Source organism: Cynara cardunculus (genome assembly GCF_001531365.2).
Source record: "Cynara cardunculus var. scolymus isolate 2C chromosome LG 1, CcrdV1, whole genome shotgun sequence".
NCBI classification, from domain to species: Eukaryota; Viridiplantae; Streptophyta; class Magnoliopsida; order Asterales; family Asteraceae; genus Cynara; species Cynara cardunculus.
In genome coordinates, this window is record NC_037528.1 from 15,899,242 (window position 1) to 15,906,211 (window position 6,970).

Here is a 6,970-nt window from a genome sequence, read left to right on the forward strand (position 1 = left end):
ATATTTAATTAAGAAATATTTTACTCTAAAATATTTAATTTGCATGCAATTTAATAAGAAAAAGTAAAAAAAAAATTAAATGTTTTTTAAATCCTAACAATGAATGAAAATCATTAAAAATAATTTGAAATAGATTTTTTATTTACTTATTTTAGCTATGTCATCAAAATGACATGCCATCCACGCCATCTCATTAAAACCAAGTAAGCAAAAAAAATATAAAGAAGTTAATCGATTTAAAAGATAACAAATTATTCATTGCTATAATGAATTTTTCAAAGTATAATGCCGAAATAAAAAATAATTTGAAAGTATATTGCTGTAATAAAAAAAATAAAAATACAATGCTATAATAAAAAAATTATAAAAATAAGTTAATATTTTATACATTTAACTCTATAATATATGTGTAAATGTTTCACCATTACATTCCCCAACTCTAGAAACTATGTTTTTATGGTCACTTTTGAAAGAGTAAAACCACTGTACTAACAACCTAGAGGTTGTTTATCAAAAAAAATTATTAAGTCTTGTATGGATAAATTTGTCTGTCTGAATAAATAGATGTTATTGTTTTTTTTTTTTTGAACCAACAGTCTGAATAACATAAATGACAGATTTACCTCCCAATATTAATTATTTGAACATCAAAACAGAAAATCATAAAGAGACCGAAGATGGGGTGTCTCATATGGGAAGAAGGCGGTGCTTTAAATAAGGGGTAGGAGTCATTTTTGTGATTGAATGGGGACAACACACCATTTCCACCTGTACGATTAAACCATATTCTGTGGGAATAAGTCATGTTCTGTGCAAATAAGCCATAAATAAACAACCTAAATGAGTTGTGCGAATAAGCCAGATAAACCATTAAACTTAATTAAACCGCAAATAAACAACCTCTAGTCATTTATGAAAAACTTGATGAGATCCCTCGAACCGAAATACAACAAAATTTAAATTATTGAATTGCATTAGCTAGGACCATAATGTAATAGTTTTCTCATAAAAGGACTAAAATAGTAAATTCTGGAAACTCTCATCGGTTGATGGACCAAAAGCGATCAACAACAAAAACTAGAACCGACGCACAACCGCCTAGCATTCTCACCTAACAAAGCACAGCTGTTTGGTTTTTTAATTTTAGGGTTAGTTTGTTTAGTTTCTAAATTGTTAAAAAATAAATTTTGTTTATTAAAAAAAGTCTGTCTCTTAATGGTTCTAAATTTTTTTGAATGATTTTGTATATTGGGCTTCTCTTAATCATTCAACGTCCTAATTTTATTATAAATAATTACCAAACAGTTATATTTCATTTTGCACTATATTGTGAGAGTTTTTTAATCATTCTGACCACTTGATTATTCTGCACCAAACCATTCAGCAACTGTCAAACAGTCCATTAGCTTTTATTTATCTTTTATCTTATTCAATAAGTTACAGTTATAAGACTATTTGCATTTTTCTGTTTTTATTAAAACCTCTTCTTATTACACAAAAGGTTAATTCGAACCACAAGGATGATGTCTGATTGGTTTGAGCTTGGATTTAAAGGTCAAAAGTAACATGAGGTCATAGGTTCAAATTCAAGGAGGAATAAAAATCTCTTTGTGGCCACGGAGGTTCAAATGCGGTGACTTCAAGCTATCTGCAAAGCATGTGATCGTCATGGGATTAATCGACTTGATTAATTAGCTTCTTATATTACTGTTATTTGTTTCCACTTTTGTCATTCTTTTTTATAAACAACTAATTATAAATTTTCATATTCAATGCATTTATTATTTCTTATAATTGTTATAAAATAAAAAGATATAGATTTTGGTTTAACTTTTTTAGTTTGTTAAGCATTTAATAATACGTATAATATATTTAAATTAAATTATATTTTAAGATTAAAACAAACTAAGAAATTAAAAATAACCTTTATAATATATTTTAATAATTATATAGTTTTGATAAAAGTTAATTGATATTCACTTGGGTTGGGTTAAGTTGTTTAAGGGACCGTTTATTAAATGCTTACCCGGGTAAGCGCTTACCAAGTAACATTACCTCATCGGATGAATATAGTAAGTACCAAGAATCTTACCCGGTAAGAGCGAGACAATGATCAAAAGTATTACCCGGTAAGTGATGACGACGACTCTTACCACGGTAAGCGCTTACTATGTAAATTATTGTATACTATGTTGTTTTGGTGGACTAAAATCTTACTCGATAAGTACATAATAGTGTTAAATTTTACCGGTAAATACTTACCGGGTAAGTGTTTGATAAACGGCCCCTAATTCTCTACTTACTTGCCTTTTCATTTTTAGTTTTATACCATTGTCATACTTATGGTAACATAACTAAATCTCACCAAAGAGCCTTTGGCTTAACGGTATCGTAGTCTTTGACCTCTTAGGAGGTCAGAAGTTTAAACCTTATTAAAAGTGAGGATGGTGTGTGAGTTTTGCATTATCCATTGAGGCTGACATAGGATTGAAGAAACTGTCACATAAGATCGAAAAATCTAAGATCGAATCTTCTAAGTTGTAGCTCTAAATAGGAAATGTTTGATGCTTCTCCAGACACCTTTGGTGATACTGCTTTAGCACTTTTAGGGGCAGTTTACTAAACACTTACCTTGGTATGCATTTATTTATTCAGTTACCTTATCGGATGAACGTAACATAGATCCAAAAAAACCTTACCTGATAAGAGAAAATACAAGGATCAAGAGTCATAATCAGAAAACGCTTATCACAAGTACTAAACTTTTCTCGACTGCAAAAAGCAAAAACAAAAACTACACCCTTTTCAAATTGAAACAGGTCTAAGCTCATGATTCCTGCCTGCCCCTGCCCCTGCCCCTACTCTAATGGCGATGTACACACGACACGTGGCTCATCCTGCTCCACCCATTCTACTTCCGTATCACTTGCACTGCTCATAGAAAGCTCTCCCGAGTGATAACCCTCCCTGGATGAACTACTCCATCGATGATGTTTCAGTTGGGCTTGATAGTGTAGGCGTTGATGGTGAGGGATTGATTGGGAGGGGTGTGCGACAAGTTAAGGAAAGGACACATGTTTTCATCATTTACCACTAAAAAAAGTCTGAATGCTTTAATGTCTTATTCAGTAAGACATCAAAGACTAATAACAAATTTCTTTATAAAAACAAACACTACCTTATAATGAAATCTTTTACTGTATTATCGATCTATTGTATATAAGTATTTACAGTATGAAACATTATATAATACAATATATTTTTTGTTGTTTGCAAACGAGTCTTATAATACAAAATATGTTCATCATGATTTATTTACATATTTATAAATAAAAATGATTTTCTTACACAAACTCCACATTATAATATTCTAACTCGTAAAATAAGCAATTACACACAATAAGACAGTAAAGACAGAGGGAAGATATATGACATAGTCTGGACGAACCTAGAAATTTTTTCAAACGGTGGTACCATATAATTAATATAATATAATATACATCTAAAAATAATTACAAAAATTATGGTTTTTATAGTACCGATAAACAACTCCTAAACTTGTACCCGATGCGTCTTCATCTTTTGAAAACGGTCAATATATACCCAAAAATAATTACAAAAAGTATAGTTTTGGTTATTTGGGCTTTGTTTTGTTTGTGTTTTAGTTGCACCATTTGGACTTCAGGGAAATACGGTAGCACCTTCTAAAACGATAGGGTAGCACCGTTAACAAACCTAAATTTTTACCATTCGACAGCAAAATAATACGGTGGCACGTGCCACCCATGCCACCACACCACGTCCGCCCATGGACATAGTTCAATTCGTCCCATTTTTTAGTGAAACCTAAGAGCTTTGAACCATCTCAAAGGAAAGAGAGGAAGAGTTGTACCTGGTTCAGGTCAAATGTTGCACCTGGTTCAGGTCAAATGTTGCTCATGCATATATTCTGTTTGACTTCTTTTAATCGGCTAGACTTAAACCATTTTTCCTACATATACGTTGGAACCTCATTTCTCGACTCTTTTTGAAGAGTAATTTAATGAAGGTCAGCATAAGATATCAAAGCTAAGCCCTACCAATTTAGGATTCAACATGTTGGGTAATTTGTGCTCATCTAGCCATTGTTGGAGGGAGTGTTTTTAGTCTCATATCAGCTTAAACTTGAACCATTTATGTGTTGAAAATCATCTTCTATAAGAATGTCCTTTGAAGAGAAAATGAGTTGGAACATTTTTCAAAAAAACTTAGGGGTCGTTTACTAAATACTTACCGACTAAACGCTTACCAGCAATAATCATCACCCTCACCTACCTTACTGGTAACATCTTGGTCACATGAAAAAATTGTATACATCTAAATTCCATCAAAATGCAGTCATCGTGTCATCATATGTGCCAAGTAACATATTGAAACGGGTAAGAAGCTCGTATATGATTATTGTGCATAGGTTGAGGAATAGTTTAGGTGTTATTTTGTGACGGGTATGGGTGCATTTGCGCGGTACCAAGTTTTTTTTTTCCTATACCAACTACCGATCCGACTATAATTGGTATGGTAGGCATAACCATCTACAAGTATTAACCACCAAAGCTATACCAACTTAATCGGCTACCAATAATTTTGGTTGGCACATGTTGGAATTGGTACCATACCAAGATCACAAACATGGTATGTGTTGCGTAACATCACCATAACAACTATGTTCTTAATTGTGGCGCAATAGCGGTTATCGGTAATAAGCAAAATAGCGGTGGTAAAATAGTGGTGGACATTGCGTTTTCAATAATAACGAAGCAATTTACCGCTATTTCACCGATATTGGAGGTAAATAGCGTTCTGCAATACCGACATTCTCAATTGGGCCTCTTTTGAATCTAATCCTTACATTTTTGTCTTTTTTGGCCTTTTATTTTGACTTGGGCTTCTTATTTTTTGATTTGGGCCCTTATTTTATTTTATTCCATTAACAGTCAACCAATATCATCCGGCATCCAGTTTAGAAAATTTTAGAATCTTAGAGGGCGTTTGGTTTGTAGAATGGAATTCGATGGAATTTGGATTCATCAAATGAATTTGACTTTGAGGGAATAAAATGGAATTTGACCATGTCTTTTGATTGCGTTTGGTTGGATGAAATTTGAATGAAATTCTTAACGGAATTGGAATTTTTGTGTTTCGTTCACGGAATTCAACGAGAAAATTACATAGATGGCATTTCGAGAAAATCCTTTTTAGGATGGAAAGAACGAGAGAGAGAGGTTGAGCATATCAGATCGAACAAAGTGAATGAGATCAAGCAGTTTTGAATAGGGATGGCAAAAAAAACCAGAAACAATGGTGAAAACCGAAAACCAAAACTTTCGGGCGGGGTTCGGGGACATCTTATCGGGGATGGGGCGGGGATCAGGGACAAATTCGAGGATTTTAACGGGGACGGTGGTGGAGACGGTGATCATCGGCCCAACCCGGCCTGATATGTGTATATATATTAATTTTAATTTTAATTTATATATATATATATATATATATATATATATAATATCATTAAAAAATAGTAACCTTAAAATTTAAAGAAACTTTTATCCACTTTACTTCAACAACTCAAATAAGGCTCACGAAAAAGTCCAGTTTATTTGTCTAATTGTGAAATCGTGATTTAGTTGTATGATGTTTGAAGTTCTGTTTAGTTTTATATTGTAATCTGATACATTGTTTGTAATTGGTTCGATTATGTTTGAGACATTTAAACTTGCATCTTTAAAAAAATTGTAATTTACTTTTAGTTGTGAAAATTAACATATTGTAATTTTTTTAGATCTGTTTCGGTTCGGTTATAACCAACGGTGAACGGAAAAAAGAGGATTTTATCTTAACGGGTTCCCCAACGGGGAACGGGGAAACCACGGGGACCCAATGGGGATCCCCGATAAGATCCCCGATAAGATCCCCGACGAGGATCGGGATGGTCACGGGGACGGTTTTAGTTATCGGTTTCGGAGACGGGGATACCAATAACCGGCCCGAATTTGGCCCGTTGTCATTCCTAGTTTTAAACGAGATCGAGCAAAGGAGATCGAGCATAGCAGAGCAGAGCAAATTGAGATACAACGTTGATGAATTTGGATGAAGGCTAAGGAATTTGTTGGATTGGAATTTGAAATCTGTGGTATATGCGGTGGAATTGTGAAATCGGTGACTCAAGAAATTTGTTGGAATTGGAAGGATTTTTCACATCTATTCTGTGAACCAAACATGGTATTTGGAATTTGGTCAAAGATTTAGACATTCCAGTTCCACCAAATTCCATGAACCAAACACCTCCTTAGGTTTTCAATTTCTTTCTATCATCGTCGACATTCAACCTTCTTCAACACTGTTCGAGTTTTCTGTCATCGTTTATGAACATTTTCCCTATTTTGTTTTGTGAAACTGGTTTAAGTTGATGTTTTGATGTTGAAACTATACTTTTACTTAATGAATATAATATGTTTACGTATGCATACACACACACACACACACACATATATATATATATATATATTACATATATAATTCTAAGAAGTATTATATGAACCACTATTTTTGAACCGCTATACCACCACGACAACCGCTTTTCAAATATCAGTCACAACCGCTATTTTGTATTCCGATTGTTGTAACAACATAGCATAGCAAGTTTGTAAAAAACATGTTGTCATGTTTACAATATGTACGTAATCATAATAGGTTTGTAACATATTTGTGAAGCATGGTATTTGTTTCATAACAACACCATAACAGGTACGAGCGACATGTTTGTGATGTTCACAACATGTTCACAGTAAAACTTGGTCGGTAAGGTAGTGTTGAGCCCAAATAGTATAGTGGAACCTCAAGCATATGAGTTTTCTTAAGATCATACACCGTAACATGTACGCTCTCAAAAATGAAAAGAGTAATATCACACAATAATTAGACTTGCATTGAC